We start from the raw sequence: 23,064 nt of genomic DNA, 5'->3' as shown, positions 1-23,064 counted from the left end.
CAGAAAGATTCTTGTTTACAGTAGTGCTAAGGGTAAACAGAACATCGTGTTTGGGATCTGTGAAGTGAGGACAGACTGCAAACCTTAATATTCCAACTTTAAGGCTGACAACCTTCCTGGTGAAAGGTGTAGTAGTGTTGCAGAATATAAGGCAAATTTGATTTTTACTATTTTAAAATAACACACCAGAGGAAAATACAAAAGCACAATGGATGAATAAAAAATTGTCTAATTAGGTCTTCAGTAGGTGTTTCCTTGAGTATATGATGACAGGATGTTACAACTCCCTGGGGAACATGAAACCAAGTGACAGTTTTGTAGATAGAGCAGTCAATGCCTGCTTGGCGGTGTGCTGAAGTAAGGAAAAAAAAAGAAAAAAATCAATACAACTCTTGCCAATTCTTTTATGGACTGCAGTATCAATAATCTACAAGATAAATCTACAAGATAAAGCTGTCCAGCAAACCATGAAACATCCAACTAAAACAGCTTCAAAAAAGCAATTATCCTGATTGTGGGGACATACTGTGTAAAAGGAACTCATGCTTACTGTAGATCAAACATACTATTGTGTATTTGTAAAAATGGAAGAAAAAATTAATGCAGTCACAAATATTTTCATGGATTGCAAGATTGCACAGCACATGTCATGAGCAACCTGCTTTGGACTGAGGTTTGTTTAAACAACTTTTAGCAAGAATGTGACTCTTTGTAAACACTGAAACCTGTATGATGGATCCACATTGGTGACTCCTACACTTCCTCTGCCTTAAAAAGGTAGAGTATCTTTCAAAATAGGAGAGTTTTTGACCAGGTGCCAGCTGCATTCTTCACTACCAGCCTGCTGAAGTGAGGAGGCAATAAGGATTTGAGTACACACTTGTATTCCATACATTTTAATAGAATTCCAACAACTCATGACACAGAAGTACAAAAATTCTGATACCAAAGCAAGTTTTAAAATATAATAGCTGGAAAAAGGGAAAAGATCCATTAGCTGGATGTCCTTTAAATTTTTGCATATTGCAGACAGAAGATACAGACATGTCAAGGTCCTAATTTAAAAGCCTCTTCTTGCAAGGAAATTATTATCTTGCCTTATTAAACTTACAGGTGAAAGCAATCACAAAACTTGTCAAAGCTCTGTTACAGACTCACTGGCACACACAGAGAAAAGTTTCCTACTCCATGCTAGAAAATCCTATGCATGCTAGTGCCTCAAAGCCACCCAAAAAAAGAGAATTAAGAGGGTCATGAGAGACAGATTTTATCTCAACAAGATCTTAAAGGGTGAGGGAAGGCACCCTGTGAGTCAACAGGAACTTGGAAAACATGACGTCAGTAACATCTCTCCTAATGCAATGGTTTAGATGGAGCCTAAAGCTAAAGTGCCTAATTCCTTGTGATGAAGGGTATTACTTGGTAATCCAATGCTTTATTCATAGGGGTTTGAGAGATTAAGGGAGAATTTAAGATGTTGCAATGAAACAGATATTTTTGTATGCTACAAAGACGTAAACTGCAGCCTTGTTTGGTCGTTTTTATTACTTTGTGTGTGTTTGAAGGCTAAAAATAGACTTTATTTAATTTTTTTTATGGTGGCAGTATAGAACATCTCAACCTTAGTGATAACAAGACATCAGGCAGAAAGGTTTCAAAGATTTTTATGATTATAATTATGCCCAGAAGTATGATAGAGACATCATAGATCAAAAGAGATGTTTCTAGCTCCAGCATTGCTTGCAAACTAAATAAAGGACAATACAAGCCAACAAGTGATAAGAGAAATGGAAGAAAAACAACGAATCTTGCAATAATAAGGTTATGAGAACAGTCTAGAAATGGTCAGAAAAGTTTTAACTTCATTTTGCTTAGAAACTAAAATACACTTTCAAATTCAGACAACTAAAATTTCTTCAAAGGTGATAGTAATATCAACTGTATTTTTAAAACTGTAAGTAAATCACTGGCAGAACAGTTATTTAAAAATAGAAATAAAACTGCTGAAGTGACTAACTGATTTGGAAAGTTACCCTATGGGTATCTTCAGATCATAATTTATATATATTCATTAAATCTAGTGTTTCTTGAGTCCCGACAGTTGGTCTCCAGTGAAAATTGTAGAAACATTTATCTAAAAATGAGTTATAGAAAAGCAGTTTATTTTAGGCTGTGGGTTTTTGTTACCTTGATTTCTTTGTTGTCATTATAATTTGAATCGGAGAAAACAATCTTACAAAAATGGTCCCACTACGCCATGTGAAACAGAAAAAAAAAACCTGAGCACAGGTGAAATTAAGATCTGAGGTGACTGAGGGAATTCTCACTCAGGCTCTGACGTCATTCAGGCTTATTATACAAACCACAACTTAATTTTTGTTTTCCTCATTGTTCTCATCTGGTTTTCCTCCCAGACACACTTAAAAAAATCTTCCTTCCTTTATTCAGTGTCTTTCCCCTGATTATTCTTATATATGCTTTTAATTAGAGTCTAGTTCAACAGCTAACTAACCTTCTGGAAAAAACCCTACTCTAAAAGGCCAAAACCACATGAACTGCTTTCCATGCTTGATTACATGACTGTAATTACAGAGATGCAGCCATCTCAAGGGGTCAGTGGGCTCTAATGAAGATGTTTTCTTGTTCCCCTGTGATCATTTCACAGCCTGATGTTTTAACTGAAATCCTGTCAGCCGGGTTGGGAATTCCATGAAGGAGCTCACAATGCAGGCTAAGGGAATTTAAGTAGAACTTACTGGCTCACCTTAACCTCCGCCTAAATCAGTAACAATTTAGAGCTTAGGAAAATCTTTGTACAGACTTAGTAAAAACATGGATCCTCTTCGGTATGAGAAGCTGAATTTGGTGAATCACTGGTAATGATGAATAAAGCACAACCCATTCAAACTAAGGATTTGGCAGGAGGAGAAGGGAAGGAGGACAGTGATTTTGCAGACTTGCTATTGCAATATTCATTTACCAGTTTCTGCCTAAACTCTCTCCCCTCCTTCTAAAGAAGGTAATCAAATACTGCCAGACTGCTTTGCAGCTTGTCTCTTCTGTCCATAGGCTGCCATCAGGCAAGAAGTCAGTATGAACAAGATGTCTAACTTAATTGAATGAACCTGTAAAAACCAAAATACTAAGGAGTGTGAATTTATAAGTCTCATTGAATACCAGTGATGTCAGCAGCTGAGCACATGTCTGCAGAAAAAAAACCCAAGCACCCCCACAGGTTCAGGGAGCTGCTGAAGCCTGTTTAGGGAGTAGACTTGTGATGATGCAATCTCTGTTTGAAATAAGGAAGGATCAAGCACTTGGGTTAAATTTTCTTAAGGAGTCCTTGTAATCTCACTGATGCCTCTCTGCATGTTTCTAAAAGCTGTACATTGAAGGAGATGTGGTGCTGTTGTTAACCACAGTTTAAGGGAGCTGAGCCAGGGCTCGGAGCCCATTGGTCACTCAGTGCTGGAGCTGGATCAGCAGTGACCAAGGTACCTGTGGTCACCAAAAGGACAGGAGCCATCCCCTTCCTCTGACAAAAGACTGGCTGCAGCTGCAGAGAAACTGGGCTGCTTGATGCCCTAGGTACCTCCTCACCCCAAATGGGAACTTTTCTCTCAAAGTGCTGAAAATTTGTTTGTGATACAACTGTAAAACTTGCTCTGAGCTTTATGGTTACGTGGGCCATGGCAACTGATTCTCACTTCCAAAAGCAAATCACTTGATTTTGGTAGTACCAGATCACATTCCTAGGCCAAAACCCAGACCCACACACCTTCTGCTACCTAAGTAAGTTCAGTTATGCTTTAAACTTAATAAAATATAAATTCAACTATGTTAATGTGTGGAAACACAGGTGAAAAAAAGATCTAAACAATTATAATTCATTGAAAAGCATTAAAACCGTGTCTGTTTTGTCCCTTTTTTCTTTCAAAATGGATGAATGCATTACTGCAGATAACAATCAGCTTTCATATTCCTGCAAGCAACACTGAGTCTACCCTGACAAAACAGATTATACTTGCTCAAAACTTACATCCAGAGTCATAACTGCAGAAGGGACATATCACAGCTCTCAAGCCTAGGAGAGGTTTTTCTTTACTTCACACTTACAAACTGCACTCCCAACAATGAATGCTGTGTTTACACACCAGCTGTATTAATTGCTCCCTGGAGGCCTGTCCCAAACCCAGAGAACTTCACCAATCCAGCACCAAGTTCTAAAATACACCTCCAGAGCTTTGTGCATTCTGTTACTGCCTGTGAGTGCACCAGTACCAGCCTGTGAACATCAGCTAATTAATCAAATACAAGCCATGTGGGAACTTTTTACAAGGGCATTTAGTTCTACTTCACTGGAGGGCATGAAGACTCATCTAAAAATCTGGACTCCATAAACTTTCTTCAATTATTTTTATTTCAGTGGAAATAAAAGCAGACTGACAGTTTCTGTTGTATTTTAGAGGGGACAATGCCATAAAGGCCTCTAAAAATATCATGGTTATGCAAACTAAGTAACAACAAATGTCAGTTCTGATCTGCAAGGACATTACTTTAAAACATAAATTTGTTAAAGTGACTACTTCAGAATTCATACCAAAAAAATCCTAATCATCAGAACTGTCTCTTCTTGTAGAGGGGACAATCACATATTTCCAAATTATCAATCCCTATTTATGGCCTTGGGAACTGATATGAAGTAGAATCGATAGCATATTGATGGATGAAAATAACTGCAAATACAGAGAGCTCTAAGTTTTCAGAAAAGTTTTGCTATCAGGAAAGATTTAGATGAAAAAAAGTTCATCTGACCACTTGGTGATGTCACTGAGCACCTGGAAAGCTAAACACTCTCTGTTTTGAGACCTTATTTGGTGAACTTCAGTAATGAGACATCTGCAGCCTACAAAAGTATGAATCTGTGACACTAAGCTCTGTTTATAGAATAGAAACAGAATGGGCTCTATTTACAAAATCACCTTTTAGTGTGCTTTGGCCTCGTATTTTACAGGAGCTGGAGTAATTCAATAATAGCTAAATAAATCTGATCCTTGTAGACGGTTTGTTTAACAAAACTCAGTGAGATGGAACAATATTGGCTTTAGGTGCACAAGTCAGAAGTGGAGATAAAATTTTCCCTACTCATCTTTCACCATCTAAATCCTACAGAGGTCTGAATACAGCCATGCCTTGCCCATAAATTATCAGGGGGCACAGACTCCCTGTAAAATCAAAAGCTGCACTTTCTCAAGCAGCACTCTGAGCCTCTAGGCTTCTGGTTACTCCAAGACAGCTCAATAGAAGTATAAAGTAATCATTTTTCCAGAGTGGATATTTTTATACTGTTGAAATCGTTCTCAAAAGTGCCAAAGAAAAGTTAACTTAACCTACAGTACATCCAAGACAAACTCCTGCCAATAAATATCTGTTCCTCTACAGAAAATGCTTACCTACAATTCTCAAAATACTTTAGAAAGGAAATTAAAATAAAATGCCACTGAATTAAAACACAGCTACCCTTATAAAGAAAATTAAAATACATTTATTCATGTTCCACTTACAGAAAATTGGAAAAGCAGAGCCTTTGTAATTTGGATAAGTTTTCATGGAAACCCCAGGACTAGACTCCCTAACCCACAGTTTCCAGCTTTTCTGAAAAAGGTGTATTTCCCCAGACCCAGGGATGCAATTGTATGGTGGTAATCATAAACAAACCAGCATTGCTCAAAACTCAACACATAAATACCAAGTCCATCCCCCAAACTTGCTACTATGTCAAGCCACTCTGACAAAAATGGAAGAATTCAAACTCAAGCTTTTTACAATCAAATTGCTCCAAGATAGGCTGAGTACTTTTATTGCATGTTTTCATACAGCCAGACATACCTCTATTAAAATTCTTTAAAAAGAAACACCAACCAGAAAAACCAACCCAGAGCAATTGACACTTAAAACTTTTCAAATGTGATAGCAAATTCAAACAAAAATATTACATTTACTTATTTGCAAATTAATGTAATACACTGATAGACTAAAGTGTACCAATCCTCTCATATTCTCTTCTTACAGATTAAGATATAAAAGAAGACAGAAAGCAATATGTGATTTCTTTAATTATCCCATCCAATCACTTAGCACTCTAAAAGAACACTTGTTGCTATCTTTACATAAAGCATAGCTAAATTTAGCTCAGATATTGCAAAATAACTAATCTCTCAAATACTCAAGAATGAATTATTTAAAACCACAAAATCTGTGTGGTGACTTATCTTAAAACCACCCTAAGAAAACAGAGAGAAGATGTTGTGCAGGTTTATTCTAGGAAGCCTCATGGCTTGTTCTAACTATGAAACTTGGCTGGCTGCTCCACAGAACACGCTCCTCCTTGTTAGGCTGGGCAGTTCTGGGAGAGCAGGGATACCTAAAAAGACCCATGTCAGGAATCTACTGACTCGCTACACGTTCTGCTGTTACACATTGGTACAGACACCCCTGCAGACACCCGGGGACAAGGGGCTGATTGCAGGTCTCAAACACCAATGGCCAGACAGCCACGGAGCCAACAAAGATCACTGGCAAGGATATGCTGTGAGAAACAATGGGATGGGGCTGAAGAAGGTGCCACAAGGGAGGTAGGGCAGTGCTTTTCTGGGACAAATGTCCTTTTTCTGGGTCCTGGGAATAAGCAGAGCATAGCACAACCATGGGATTGAGGTCAAGAAGCAGACATGGACCAAAGGCTGGCTCAGTAGGGAGAAAACAAGACCACCCTGACCCCCAAAGGGCTCTGACCCTTTTCCAGATATGCCAAGAGGAAAGAACTGCACATTGCAACAGCTTGCATAGAAAGTGAGAAAGTTACCTCCAGGGTGGGGAAAACTTATCTGTAAAAACCTACCTCCACAAAGCCCTGGTGTGCACATCCCAGAGTGCTGGATCAATGCTGGAGCCAGCACTGGTGATCCTTCTGTCTGTCCCTCTCTCTCTCACTCTACTCTTTATTCAAAATCCACCACTGTGTTTATACGAGAAGATAAGGGACTAACATACCAATTTCCATGCCAAGTGTATAATTTACCAATAAAACTGTCTTTTTAAAAGCCTCTGACATTTGTGGTTCCTTTTCAACCACGGGCATATACAAATCTTGGGTGCTTTCTTTCAGGGTGGAACACCACAACCCTGCAATGTGTTTTTGAAATGTGTTTGCCACCAAAATGGCATTCTTGAAAAAAATCTTTTTGACTTTCACAAGAATGCAAAACAGAAGGACTGCAATATGTTTCCCACTTATCCTAAAACTTCCTTCACTTTTTATTAACCATTGCATTACACAGAAAATGCTGATCCTTCCTCTTCACCTTCCAAGACATCATGACAAACTGAGAATATGCTCAGTCTGTTCTGGATGTGTTACAGCACAGGAAGCAATGTTCAGTCACAAATGCCTTTGAAGTCTTCTGACATTGCCTGATAAGAACCAGGTTTCTGGCATTCTACACCGAACTGCCCAAGAGTCTCCAATATTTTCTGCTGGCAGAAGAGATCCTGGCTCATGCCTCAACACTTTCAACATTTCAGGCTCCAGGTTTCAGAGATCTGCACTCTTCAAACATCACTGCTTTTGTGCATGAGTTGGGAAAGGACTTGGTAGAAAAAAGTGAACACAAATTTGAGGTAGGATAGGGAGAGGGGAATCTTATTTCTGAGCCAGAATCTTTTGTAACACTGTGGAAAAACAAAAATAAAGGGTAATCTCGTTTTTTTGTAGTATACAAAATGTATGTTTAATCCATAACACACCTGACATATCAAAATTGTATTACTGGTAATCAAAGTGGTCCATATTTAGAAAAGAAACAAGAGAAGCTGTGCTAAATACCCAACATTCTACCACTTCTAAATCAAGAGAGTAGCATAACCCAGTAACAGAAAAAAACTAAAACAATAAAATCAAGGAATGAGTGGAAATGAGCTACTACTTTAGTGGGATATGCATATATGGATATTGAGTTCACCTCAGTATTCTGTGGACTTTTATTTCCTTTAAAATACAGCAAATGTTTGTAGTTTTTTCTGTTATTAAATACATTTGTAGAGATCAGGGAAATCTACAGATATTTCATTTTACACCTCATTTTTTTATTTACTCTTTAAACTAGAATGAAATCAGGAAGTTTCCTACATCCAGACAGAACAAGAGGGACAGCGTTTGTTTACATGTAAAAAGACATTCTGCAGTGTTCTTACATGATCACCAACAAACGAAGTACACTAGATGCTTCTCTTAGCCATCAGCAGAAAAAAAAATGTTTAAATATTTAATATGCTTTTAAAAATGTCTTCTGAGTCAACCTATTACTAGTTTTTTTGTGGTGACCAAAAGTAAAATGTTTAATTGAAACAGCTGTTCCTTAATAAATAACCAGAAGCTGTGTGCGCAAATGCGTGGTATTTCCAGATTAGATTTTCATGCATGGCATTCCATGCATGATATTTTCATACACTAGAATATAAGACAAGTTAAATAATATCTCAGTCCAAATAACAAAAGCGTAGAGAATCAGAAATGATGACTCCAAAATAGACCTGGGTCTACCTCCAGTATAAACAACTTGATTTCTGTATTAGCTTTAGGATGCAAAGCAAACATTTTAGATGTTATTGCTGATTTTACTCAGGTAAGCTTCACTGTTACAAAAGTTCAGCAAAAAATACTATGGATATATACTGCTATTCCAGGGGGGGGAAAAATGAAGTGCATTAAAATTTGGTCCAAATATGTTCACAAAAAAAAAAATCACCTTTTTTTTTTTTTTTAACCATCCCTCTGATGCATATTCACAGTACAAGCAACAAACCATTTTTTAAAAGGCTGTTTTTAGTAAACTCTGCACAACCAATTCCACCACAGCAGGATAATTAGGAGTCTGGTTTTACAAGACCTGCATTGACATTTTTGTCAAGTTTACTGCATTCTTTGGACTAACTGTGCAGTCCATTATTTTCAAAGAGCATCCTCACACATGTAAAATATCTGTGTAAATTATCAGGTTTGTGCAACTGCTAAACAGTACAGCACCCACACAGAGCTGTCAATAGCAATGCCTAAACTGTAGAGACTTTTGCTACATATTCCAAACCAGCATAGTCTTGTCCTGCTATTAAATAAACTCATTTTGCCCTATGATTCACTTCAGAATTCAATTTTTAAGAGTCATTTTGCAGAGCAGAAATACATTTCTAAAAATTCAATTGCCTTTAATAGAAGAGCAGGCTTTCATATATTGAATGCTGTGTTCTTGGAAGTGCAGTTCTTCAGCACTGAAATGAAAATAATATTTCATTCTGAGTTTGCATTATCTCTTGCATGTAACAGAACAGTTGCCAAAGAAATGCCAAGGAAAAAGGTGGAAATTGTGAAAAGCAACATTTCTGATACTGGAAATCTCTGTGGCTTTGGGTTATCTGTTCCCCACTACACAGCTGAAGCTGTCACATACCAAGAGCCAAGAGTTCATGTCTTGAATGGTATGGCTTCTCTAAAAAACACGAATGTTTGGTTTTTTGTGTTAGTTTAATTATACTTGTTAGCTATTGCATTTCTATTTCTGCTGGCTGCCCCTAGCCTGTGCTACAGTTTTCAGGACATACATTTACTTGAGCATTGCAGGCAGAGATACCCTTTGTTTATTAGCCATGGCTTTTACTCCTATATTGCCTTCAGTAGAACTGCTCCCAGAGATAAATGTGCATTTAAGAAGCAAACTAGATACTGGGAAAGTGTCAGAGAACTGTTAGACAGAATAATATTATTTGTATAATTTTGATTATTATGCACCCCAAATTTTGTAAGATTTGAAGTGATGTAGAAGGAACATACTGTTAACATCTTACATAATTCATCCTGATAACTTAAATAGTTTCTTAAAACAGCATCTCCTGGATGCCAGCTTTTGAAGTGTTTAACGAGGTATACATAAAGAGGATAATAATTATAATGGGGGTGTAATGAGCTTCACTATAACTGGGAGTCAAAGTACAGTAGATTTTTATCTCAGATAATTATTGTTATGTGCAGTAAATGCATCAGCAAAAGTGAAGAAATAAAGCCTTTGGATTACCTTTAGTGAAGGGAATTCACAAAAGAGAACATTAATTTTTATTCTGACTTTGTTCTATGAATTTGACAGGTGTTAAGCTGCTAAATGAAGAGACCTGAGGCCTTGTGTGACATAAAACTATATTGTACAGCAAACACAGCAGAACTTCCAATTCCACTGTGCCTTGGCTATAGGTGACAAGAAATCACTTATGTCTATGCAATTAAACTGCAAACTTTTCACACCAAAAGGACAACAACTTGCAATCTGATCAGGGGACATAACTGCCTTAGCTCTGAGCAGCAGAATGCTGTCACAGAGACACCTGGGCAACAGCACAATCCACACTCTGCACAGTTACTCTAAAATGAATCACCTTCTCCCAGGGAACAGAAGGCTTTCATTTACAAGCCACATTCATTCACCCTCGAGTCCTACAGCCAAAACAACCACAAAGTCCCTAAATATTGCTGCTGCATTTTGTAGTGAGTGTTATCAGGCTGGGCTGAGATCACTGCACTGGCACAGAACACTGAGCACAGGTGCTACCAGCTGCTTCCACTGTTCACTCTGCTTAAAAGGATTATTGATCTGTGATGTACTGTACTACTGGCCAAAAGCTGTAAGGCCCTTGCATGAAACATCCAGCCATTTCAACCTTCCAAAGACAAAAAAACTCTTCTACTAAATTTTAAAAAGTTTGTGTTTTGGGTTTGTTGGGGTTTTTTTTCTTACGTATGAACATTTTTTCTTTTGTATCTCAAACTCTCTTAAGCATTTAAACAAGTAATTTTGTAGCTGAGATCAAATTTTTTCTCTGAATTTATTATCCTTAAACTAATTGAAAATTATGATTGGCTCACTAAGGCAAAGAAGCCCAACTGGTAAGCACTGAAGATGGTAGCACTTTGCTGCTCACTCAGCTGATAACAACTTGATTTTAGGAATTATGAGAGACTGAGTAAACAACTCACGTAAGGCAGCTGGAGGGCTCAAGCCTAATCTTGTAAAACCAGTATTGGTAAACCACAAACCTGTCAAGGTGCTTTCATGTGCTGCTTGGCATATTAATTATGTCATTAGCATGCCATGTTTTTATATACACCACTGGTAGATACATCAATGAAATTATAAGCAACCAACAGAAGAAAGGAAGGCATGAATAGAAGCTAAGTAAATTCAAAGCAAATTCACTTCAGTTCCAAACCCACTCCTTCAGAATCAGAGGTGTTCTTTGAAGTCAACTGTAACTTAAATGCAGGTTTAAATAATTTTCCATTTTCTACATAAAATAAAATCTTAAGTCATTTTCCATTTTCTATAACCCAGTATTTTCTGTGCTGCAGCATTATCTGAAAACAAACAAAGCAGAACAACAACAAATAAAAGCACTAATTCTATGTTTGTGAGTATTTCTTGGAAACCAAATAGCTGCTTTGTTTTATCACATTCATCCCTCTTTTCAATTGCAAGAACTGTGACAAACAAGTTTTGAGGAAACAACTGCTTTTGTAATTAACACTGATCTCTCCAGGCAGGCTGTGGGCTGCTGCCTGTCCTGGCCCCTCAGAAGCTGTTTGCATTCCCCAGCTCCACTACAGCTGCCTGCTGTGGTTATGTAACATATATTTATACATGACTTTTTATGTAAAATACTTCACAGCTCCCAGTGTATGTTAAGTTAGGAGCCTATTTTGAAAGTTCTTCACCAAGTCCACCTACAATGGCTCATACCCACAAATCCACACAACAGATTTGCAACAAGCAATTCAGCCAGGCCTAACCCTTTCTCAGATTGTAGCTGTGGCTTTTCAAGAATGCCAAAATCAGCTACAATCAGTGTCAATCTCTGAAAAAACTCATACTATCTATTTGTGGCAACAGCCATGTGAAAGAAGTAGTTCAAAGGAAAACTTGGCTCGGTAGAGGAAAAAAGATCAGGAACTCAAACTCCAAAATACTCCAGGCCACACAGACACCAATTATTTTACAGGACAGAGCTCAACCCAAACCATTTCTCTGCTGTATTGTGCTTAGTATAATACTTGAGAAGTTGAAATAACCCAAAGGTTTATTGGCTTTCTGAGGGGAAGTTTGTAAAAGTAATTTTAAATTTTTCTAAATTTTTTCTTTTTTATACCCATGCATGGACCTTCTAAGCAACTTCCCCACTGGGGCTCAGAAGACAACCTTCTTTTGTAATCTTGGGATATGTTTTGAAACAGATTTGAAAAAGCAGATTAATACTCATCAGTACCAGTGCTATATTTTAAGACAAATCTCAGAGTAAAAGACTTGAGTAATAGTGAATGAGGAACAGTTGAGGATTATTTGATACTGTGCCTCATACAAGGAGGCTGAAAGCTGATGAGGGTTAACTACTTCATTTCAGTTTCATATGGTGAGGCAAGGACAGACTTTACACTGTAATTCAATGAAAAAAAAATCTTATTTATAAATGGATAATCTAGGAAACTTTACCATCAAATACTAAAAGTAATCATGACACAGGATGTGTGACTCAACTGTGTTGCTTTATGACACAGACCTATTGGCCCTAGTTTTTAGTGATTTACTGGGTATTGAAAATATTTGTCCCCATTTCTTTTTCCTTATGGGCTGTGACCACATCCTTTTTACTTTTAAAAAATCCTTTGAATTTTTTATATTTTTTGTATTTGGGGAGTATAACTGAATTATTATTACTTTATAGAAATTCCCCCAACAGGAACAGGTTAGGTGTAACTACACAAGAAAAAGTGAATCAATAACAAAATACCTTGCCATTCACACAGAAGGAAGCCCACAGTGATCACACAGTGATCCAGAAACCACAAAGCAGAGTGAAGTAGTGCTCCCTTTCCCAGTCCTGCCTGAGTTCTGTGCTGTGATAGACCTTGGGTTTAGGCACAGTTTGTTATGAAGGCACCTCCCTGATCAGGACCCCATGAGCTGTGGAGCTCAGCCAGTCAGCATATCAGAAGAGAAGCTGTCCTCTGAAAACAGGCAATTTCATTTTCTGAGGCAACAATCAGCTGGGAAGTGCTACTCAAGCAACTCTCCCTACTGAGATCACTCAATTTCTTGCCCTGTGTCTCATCCGTTCACTATAACCTTTTATGAGTGCAGTAACTGCCTATTTTGGTCCCTTTGATGGAAAAATTATTATTCGTTGTATAAGATTTCCCATCATGTATATAAAATAATATATTTCATACTCATCATATTAAAATGGATGTATTTTCATCAACATAATTAATGTTTGTTGTATTATCACTCAAATAATTGCATACAGTTGTAGCTGGAGAACACCACAGTTCTGAAATAGCACGCCTCATCTGTAGATCAATGCAAATGCAGCTGTTAATTCAGCTTTTGTGAACAGGTCATCAGCATGACTAGCATATTAACATCTCAGCCAAGGAGCAACACTTAGAGGCATTCTTTTAGAGTTAATGAAAGGGCTTAATATGTACTTCAGCAGTGATTATTTCCAAGAAATTCGTTAAAGGCAAATGGGTATCACTTGAATTTTAATTCAAATTCTAATTTTAATCTGAACAGTTATTGTAGGTATTGCCTGATGGTTCAGAATATATTCTTGCTCCTGATCCCATTGTACCCTGCTTAGATTTGTTCAAATTAATTGTGTATGGTGTTACTGATTAAATTCCCTGGGAAAAAACACAATACTCATATATAATGACTAATTTTCTCAGCTTATTGATCCTAAGTTCAGAATCATTATATCAGTGCAAATGCAGAATACAGGGAAGACAGATGCTATACTAGTATCATAGAGAAGGCTCATACAGAAGCCATAATTATTTCACATAAAAGACATACACTCTTACCTACTTTATTTTGCATTAATTTCCCCTTCCCACTCCTATCCCCAAAAACAAATTCTGACAAAGCAAATAAATACACGTACCCCAGAAAACATTTTTAAGCATTCAGCATATTCCTATTATTGACTGTAAAGACCCACATGAATCCTCCAGTGAATTGTCATTAGAAACATAAGAGCATCATTTGCAATGACCTAAGGACTAAGGGAAAGATCAAATTCATGCAGAGAGCTACTGGCTGCTGTGTAAGAGCTACAATTATCTCTCATATTCCTTCAGTTGGACTTTGTCTCTTGTAGGGCAGTCTCCACCTTTCAGTCTAAAATTTTTGTGGCCTTCTTAGAAATGCATTCCCAGAAAGATCAGACTCTTGAGGCAGAATTGCATCATCCCTTGATTTATAATGCCCCTGGTAACTGAACTCTCATTCACATCTTCTCAGCAAAGGCAACCAGCTGACAGTTCAGCTTCCAAAAGAGCAGAGACTATTGTGCTAATGCAGAGATCCAGAAGGACTCTTTCAAAATTAATTCCATCTATTTGCATGCGGCAATATAGTAAATAGAAGAAGGAATTAAAATAAATGAATTCTTCCAAATTCTTACTCAGGTAAAACATAAATGTTAAAGTCAACTTATCCCAGCTTCGGTATCGGCTAGGGAGAGGGCTCTGTCTGCTCCACAGTGCTTCTCAGTCAGTTCTGGGTTTGTAATTCATTTTTAACCAGAGAAGGTTTGTTCAGTCTGGATGTGCTGAAACTCTTCAGCTAGTACTTAGTATCACACCCTGAGATACTGAAAATAAAATTTACAGCACCATTAGCACTTAGTAAAATCTACTAAATGATGTCAAAGGGATTCTTGAAAGCTGCTCCTTGTCTCCTGCAGGCAGAAGAGGGGAACTTAACAAGAGATAACCCTTTGCATGCAAATAGCAAAGCAACATGAAACAAAGAGAAACAACAAAAGAGAAGCAAGCAATATTACATTCTTAAAAATAATGCAAAAATTTCCCATAACTAATAAAGCAGTAATGCTGCTTATTTAACCAGCAGGGTATTGCTACCTGTCTTTCATAGGAAAAATGCTATTACAGTATCACTTAGAAATTCTGTTTTAAATGCTCTTCAGCATTTTTTAAAATGTTCAGTAGTGTGCAATGTTTATCAGATTTTTTGTTTTCTGTGCTTGCACTGGAAATGCTAACCAGAATTTTTTTTTTCTCCAACAGGATAATTTTAAAACCAGATGTAGATGGTAACAGTCAAAAAACCCTACTAGTATTGAAGTTACACAGTGCATGAGCGATGAAACAGAATCTGAATCTATTTCTTTGCAAGGGTTTGGAAAGAACCTACCTTGACAGAAACATTTTGCATTAAGAAAAAAATCAGAGCTCCACAAACACCGGAGAAATACACAGGGATTTTCTTTTTAAGTTTTTTTTTTGCATTTTTGTTATTTATTCTGCTTTATTTTTTAATTTCTACATCTTAACATTCTGGACTGTAGTATCTAGTGTTCTGTACTTCCTATATTGTGCTTTATGGAAGCATGAGATAACCCTAATTATTTTAATTAAAATTTCTGTTTCCATCTACAAAGTTATTAAATAACTTTCCTTCCCACTGTTTCAATTGTATATTAGTATGTTTAAAAAGGCATTTTTGAAGTCTAGATAATTTGTTAATATTGTAAATTGAGTAAGTATGAGTACTATATAAATTAAACACAACACATAGAACAAATGTTTCAATCTCTACTAGGCAACATTTCTAATCAAATTAAGAAAGTTTCACCTAAACTATATCTAAATAAGAGCTAGAGGACTTCCTCACAGGCAGGAGCTGGGACACCTGTCAAAAGCCAATCGGGAGCACTGGAAAATTTGTCCTCAAGAGGGAACTTACTCTGCACCATGCTTACCACACTCCTGACTTTACTCACCCAAGACTTCTTCTATATGAACTGATGATTATGTAGGTCTACACCAACATTCTGGATGTATTTGCATACATTAATATTGATAAGCATAACTGTTAAGCTATTTTATCATCATTCATGTAAAAGTTGTAGGAAAGAATTGGTGATTTCACTGTGGTGTATGTTTAACACTGCCAGCTCACACTTCTTCATAGTATTAAATTATTTTTATTTTACGATACAAAACTTTCCTAAAAGCAACAAAACATAATTTGAAGTAATCATAGATAGCATGTAAAGAATAAAAAATACTTAATCCTCAGTAGGAATATCTCTCTCTTATGTGTACAGAGAAGAAGAAAGGGCCAGGGAAGAGCAATTTCCCTTGTGTAACCCTTCTGGAGATTAATTCAATATAGTACATGCCCCTGTGGATTAAGAAGCTCCAAATACATTAAGTATACATACACCTGTTCATTGTCTCACAGATATGGAAAAAAGAATATCTCTTTCAAGAGACACTAAGGAAAAAGAATTGCACTCAAGAAGGAACTAAACAACTGCCTGCTCCCCTCGCAGCAGGAAAACCTCCTCCTATTAAAATAAATGCTACTGTAATGGCAGCTGATCTGCATAATGTTATGGAAACACATGCAGGTCCTTTCTCTGAACAAAAGATACTGTTTTTCAAAATTAACTTGAAATCAACACACTAAAAATTGCTTACAATGAATAGCTGCATTACTAGACTATCTATCCATAATTGTTAGTTTATATTTCTCTCAAATAATTTATACTATAAAATGAAATGTTCCTTGTATCTTGGAATCATATAGTTCGTAGTGTGATTCTTCAATAGCTTTGGTGTCCCTTCCAAATTGGTAAGAGGTTTATACACAACCTGTGTGCCAAGTAGTGCTCATTTTTGCTTTCAGAAATGCAGTTGGCAATAAGTAAACTGGAAAAATTTGCAAGTCTTCTGAATTCTGTTCTCAGTTAATTGTAAGTGCTCTTTCTTTTCTCCCAACTTGTATGCAATTCATTACACTTCAGCTTTTCTTCTTGGCCTTGATAAAACCTGACACAGTAGTTTTCTTTCTTCTTAATTAAAAATATTTTTTACTTTGTTGTAAAGTTCTGGGAATTACTTTATTGAATTTGGCAAGGGAGGATAGTTGAAAGAAAACTACTCTGTGGGCCTTTCTGCACTAGGTCTGTTTCTCTCTGCCTGAAATTCTGAGGCTTTGTGTTTGATAACCCAGATGGTCCCTTCTAGTCTTGCATTCCTTAAAAAGGACACAGAGTACTGTAAACTGATGCCACATGGCACACAAAAATCACAAAATTCTTTAAAATGTCATGCAACTACTGAGCAAGTTTTAGCCCCATTAATACCATTTCATAAAGGAAAATTACCATTTTCAAATGCAGTTTGTGTTAACTCTCTTAAATCAGAAGATTAAGCTAGTTTTACCATTAAGCAAAGGCATAAATGCAGTGTCTCTCCCTCAGATCTGCAGCAGCAGAAGTATGATTATTGAAAATAAATGAAATAGATAAAAACTTGGCATTTCATTGGCCATGATGATCCTAAAAATAGTCACCAAGACATATTATTGTGTGGAGATGGGTATTTGACAAATACATGACGAGCACTTTCCATCACTATTGTTATGATCTACATCTTATCTTCAAAGCTTTTACACCTTTTTGCAGCAACAGCTCTTTTACTGCCCCATCAGGGTGGCAGCCAGCGACTGGCCTCACAGGGACCCCCTACATGGTGTCCAGTATAAGGGAACAACACTGATTTTGTACCCCAGAGTAGCATTTGTTCCTGTGCATACTCCATGGAATAACCTTCATGGATGTTATGTGGTAACGTGCACTCAAGGCTGATAAGAACTTCCAACCTGAGAAACAACCCTTACTATACAGGAAAACAAATTACTTCAGCAGGGATCCAAGGCAACATTGTTTAGAAGCTAGGAATAAGCTAGGAAGGAAACATGAAGGAAAGCACCAGCACCAAATCCAGTTTGCAACAAATATGGAGATGCACTCTGGAAAATTTAATACACATTTGTGTAAAAGTCAACAAGGATCTGAAGCGCTGCTCTTTATTAGACACCTCTTTCAGGGTGCCTGATAATGCTCACAGCTCATCCTTTTCAGGGATCCACATCAAGTATCCAAATATTCACTGTGGCCTTCTCATCACTAAGAATGCATTTGAGAAAGCACGAGTGAGTTTGTAAGCAGGTTGCTATTGAGAATTAATTAAGATTGTTTGTCCTGAAATTGTGAAACCAGTATGAGGTGTTATCAAAGGTTTTCCAAATGATAAGCCTTTCTAAATCACCCCTGCTTTCATACAAGGCATTTTTCAAAGGCACAAAGAACAGTTTGGTGCTCAAATGCCTTTAAAAATATCTTTGATAGAAAGCCACCAGGGAAGTGAGTTAGTGTTACAGCTCTGACTTTTCCAACACTGCAAGTCAGTCCTTTGTTTCTCCTCTACAGAAAGAGCAACAAGTTTCTTGTAATTAAGAATTCCCCCCACACAGAGCATTGAAGGTGGGATTTTCTGATCTCCTTAGATGTCAGTAGCTTAAATAAGTCTCCATCTTTGCTTTGCAGGGTTTACAGAGCTTCCATAATTATCTTTTCAAACAATCTCTTCTAAGCATCTCTTATTTAAATCCTCTTGTATCAGCCCACAACAGTCATTTATTTAATGATTTGTTTGCCTTCCCTAGCTCCCTCACTGATCTATCAACATGGTCAGTTAGCTTTTTGTCCTTTATGGGATAAAGGAAATTTTAACCCAAGCCTCTCCAGTATACAGCACTGCCCAGAGAATTAGTCTAAACAATTCCAAAATGCAGCAGAAGACAGTAAAATCACTCAGAGAAGTAGGCAAGGAGGAAGCAAAATCCCCCATTTTGGAGAGAGGAGTTTATTAAAGCAGTGGCACTTGGAGAGGTGGGAGGTCCCTGCTTCCTATCCCCAAACTATAGGAAAACTGGATGAAGGTATAATAGGTTCTCCAAAATACACCTGTCACAACTTTTCTCTGATTTTTTCTCTGTTTACTTGGGCTGATTCTTATTTAAGGCTGCTAGCAGGATTTTGCTGTCATTTACCCAACTACTCTTACCCTATTAGGCTGGGATAGGATAAAGATCAGAGAACCAGCAAGCTCACAGTTCTCCTTAAAAGGATTGCAAAGTAATGACTCCAACTGCAAAGGGTCTTGGGTAATGCATATATAAATTAAATAACACTTGGATTGTTAGGGTATGTGTTACTGAAGTCCAAGCTTTGCTCTGTCAGACATACAGATAAGCACCAGCTGTGGACTGTTCCACCTCGCAACTGTCACATTACAACTCTAGGTTTGAACTAGGATCTCACATCATTTACTAATACCCTTTCACATTTTGGAAATTTCAAAAATTAATATTTAAAAAAATCATATTTGTTCTTTTTTTCAATATTTTATATTAAGGTGATGCTATAAATAGAATAAGGCACATGGTTATTTATGAAAAAAAAATGAGCTATTACAAACATATTTAAAATACACACTGTTAAGATACAAAGAAATAAACAACCTGTGACTCACATAGTACAAGCCTCCTTTCCATACACAAGTTTAAAAACTGAGTAAGTGTAGGGCAAACCAGACAAGAAGTTCTGCAGAAAGTAAAAAAATATACTTTTAGTTACTGATTGCAAGGAAAGCACCAGTGTCCTATTGAGATCCTTGTATTATTCATCTAATTTTATAAACATATACTGCAGAAAGAGGAAATTTCTCTTACATATATTTTCCTGATCCTCTAGTTCAATGAAAATCATTAAACATTTCTTGATTCATCCACCTCTACTTACAGCTAGAATCAAACTGCTAAAAATTTCACTTGATGTTAGCCAAGCATGAAAGACTTTGGGAAAAAGCTCAGAACTTTCCAAGATCAATGGATCAAGTGCTTTTAGAATCCTGCAGCAAAAACCAGGAATCTTGACAAGTAGCACTGAGCTCTGTCAGCCAGCATCATAGCAAAACTCAGAATTGCTTTCCCATGATATCAGAATTACAAGCATATTATAGAGGTCTTAATTTTTTTACTCAGATATACAGTTCAACGCCAGCTTTTTTGCTTGGGCAGAAATTAAGCAAGGTTGATTTTATTCTTAGATTTTAGAATTGCATGGGGATACTCAACAGACTTCACTATCATCATGGGAAGTCCTAATCACACTACTCTGCTGCACTGACTTCAAATATTCAAAGAGATTCCTGGGAGAGACCCCCATTGCCAGTGTCATACAGCTGGTAATATTTTTACTATAATCCCTGCTGCCAGCCCTGGATTGTGATCTGTGCCTAGCTCCTTTTAAGCCCGTTTTTTGACTGTGATTTTCCCTTTCACTCAGCAAATCGAGGCTTATTTGGGAACGTACAATCTCCATTTTAAGTACATCTTTCAGGGCTGAAGCTGGAAAGCTGCTCAGCATATGAAGATTAGCACACGAGCACACGCTACGACCGAGCTGCAAACCCCAGGCTTCTGGTCTTTGTTTGACAAACTAATCCACTACAGGAGAAGTGCCAATCCTCTGAAAACATTCCTGAAGAAAACGGGAATTGGTAAGGGGTAACATGCTAAAGAGAAGGCATCTGTTTATTAACTGGATGTTGTAATCTGCTATTTTCCAATGCAGTTAGCTTTAATATTTGTGAGGCACATTTTCAGTCAGGTGGTTAACTTCTGCATTCAGACAATCTGACAGGTTTAATCCAGAGGCATATCCTCACTTATGCATCAGTATACCAAACTCATTTCCTGTGCAGTGCAAGGAAGGTTAGATGCCATACTTAGAGTTATCACTTAAATCATGTTTCCAGGTACTCTGCCTGATAATGCATGATTAAAGTATCCTGTGAGCTGATTTCCTTTGATTTACAATCAAAAAGCTTTGCTTAAACCACTAGTCAGGCCTAAAAATTTCAGTTTAATTTCAGGTACACATTACAGGACTCATCTAGCTGCCATGGCCCACTGTTTCCTGGCTTTTCCCATTAACATAGCTGCAAAAGTGGCATTATCCTCTACAGAAAGTAGATTCATACATACTGTTGTACAAATGTGTTATATTTGATGTCTACTTAGTTCATTACCTAATATGAGCAAATGAAAAAATTCAACTGCTTTTGAAAATGTTTTTCTCCAAGTTTGGTCATAAAGATAATAACAGAATTCTTTTTAACATAGTATCAGCAGGCATTCAAGAATAATGTCAAGTGGTCATTCTGTGTGGCAGCAGGAGTTTCACTCCACTTCAAGCTGCAGAATTTGGCATTATGCAATTCAGTTGCTTAAAGGCCAACTGATGAGAAATCCAAAACTGATGGTGTAAGACTAAAGGCTTTTTTGCTTACAAGAAAAATTCTGCTAAGTTGATACATGATTATGGATATTTTCAAGGGAAAAGTTCATTGCTTTTATATACTGATCAATACACAACCCCTACAGGCTACAACCTGAAAAATATAAGCAGTTCAAGGGAATTCTTTAAAAATATGAAGAGTAAGTTTTAGTAACTTATAGCTCCAGTTCCTTTTCCTCAGCTTAATTAATTCATAAGGTTTTACAGGAAAGGATTGAGGCTATGAAAATCTTTGTTAAGTCAGAATTACAACTCCCATGGCTGTCACAGTCAAATTTTGTAGACAGATAAAGAGCTAGCCTCAATTGCTCAAGGAATTCCTTCTTCTGGAGTCACAGGGAAGTAGTTTACTGTGCAACTGAGGCAATCCAAGACAGACTGTATCAGACACATATCCAAGAGAGGCAATTATGTGCATAACAAACAAAATATACATTTATCTTACAAAATTAGTGTCCCTCATCTGTGTATTGTTCCTGTATCTGTGCTATGTTTTGATGTAACAGCTGTTATGCAGCAGCTCCTAATTAGATTTTCTGCTCTCATCCACCTTTCTATACTTTAGCCTCATTAACATGATGCTTGCAGATGTCAAGAGCAGCTTCATTGAGCCTGGTTCAATACAAAGGTTTAAATATGTGACACTTTAGCTGCCACCTCAAAAGAACACTCCCAGAAGGAACCAGAGGTTGACAGGACTCAGATGCATTAGCATCTCAGCTACTTTTAAATTTTAATTTTGAAGTCCCCAGTATACATAGCTGTATCGAGTAGATCTAAACCACAAGCTATGTATTTTGGTTTGATAAGTTTCTATTCAGTAGCAGACTGCTTTCAAAATTTCATTGCAACATATATTAATATCTTTTATACTTTCACATAACTATCAGTAATAGATTTAGTTACCTTTCTGGCTGAGTTCTTGTTTTAGCTGCTTTTTGAATGTTAATTATTAACACTGACAAAGTGCATTTGCAGCTGTGCTGAACATTTCTTGTGTAGCTGTGGCCTGGAAGGAAGGAAACCTCATTGGGACATTATATAAGTGCAGTTACCATGAATATCACTTTGTTGCTTTGTGACCTCAGCAAAAATCAGTATGCAAAAACACTGCAATTTAAATATTTTCAATTAGCTGCTATTGAGTTAAAGACTGTTATCTTTAATATGACTCACAAAAAAATATAAACAGATGTTAAATTTAGGAGCTGATGAGTTTTCTGCTGCTTTCAATCTCAGTCTTCAAGACTGGCATTTCTAGTGCACAAAGTAACCTCTCAGAGACTTGAAAAAGTGTCAGTAAAATATCCCACAGAATTTCTACTTTCATAACCAATCCACAGTCTTCAAAAAAAGTTCAAGTAAACCAACCTGGCAACTTCACCATGTTATAAACAGCTCTGCCTCTCCTTTGCATGTATTTGTGACTGGAGGATGGAGAAACAAATAAAGCAGCAGGAAAAAAAGAAAACTAATTGAGATGTTTAACTCAGAAAATTTTGCTTCAAGAAGTGTGTGAAGGTAATAAAAAAGGGCTTTTCAAAGCAGTCAGTAAATCAAAACTTTTAAATGGAGCAATATTGTAGAATTGTAACATACAATTCTAATCAAGGTCCTACTGATTTATGAACATCTTAAATATTAACTAAGAATTATACTCCCTAATTCCTTGTCATCCTATCAACCTACAAACCACAGAGTGGGAGAGAGAATATGGAACAGAGCCCT

The 23,064-nt window shown here is 37.0% G+C and overlaps 1 protein-coding gene across 1 annotated transcript in view; it reads right to left on the bottom strand.

The window, feature by feature from the left end:
* Positions 1-23,064, bottom strand: part of SMPD3 (sphingomyelin phosphodiesterase 3) — a 98,133-nt gene that overhangs the window by 35,225 nt on the left and 39,844 nt on the right. The gene's annotated exons all lie outside the window — the stretch shown is intronic.

The sequence above is a fragment of the Cyanistes caeruleus genome, chromosome 12, assembly GCF_971803275.1.
Source record: "Cyanistes caeruleus chromosome 12, bCyaCae1.hap1.1, whole genome shotgun sequence".
Classification (NCBI taxonomy): domain Eukaryota; kingdom Metazoa; phylum Chordata; class Aves; order Passeriformes; family Paridae; genus Cyanistes; species Cyanistes caeruleus.
This window is presented reverse-complemented; position numbering and strand designations above follow the sequence as displayed.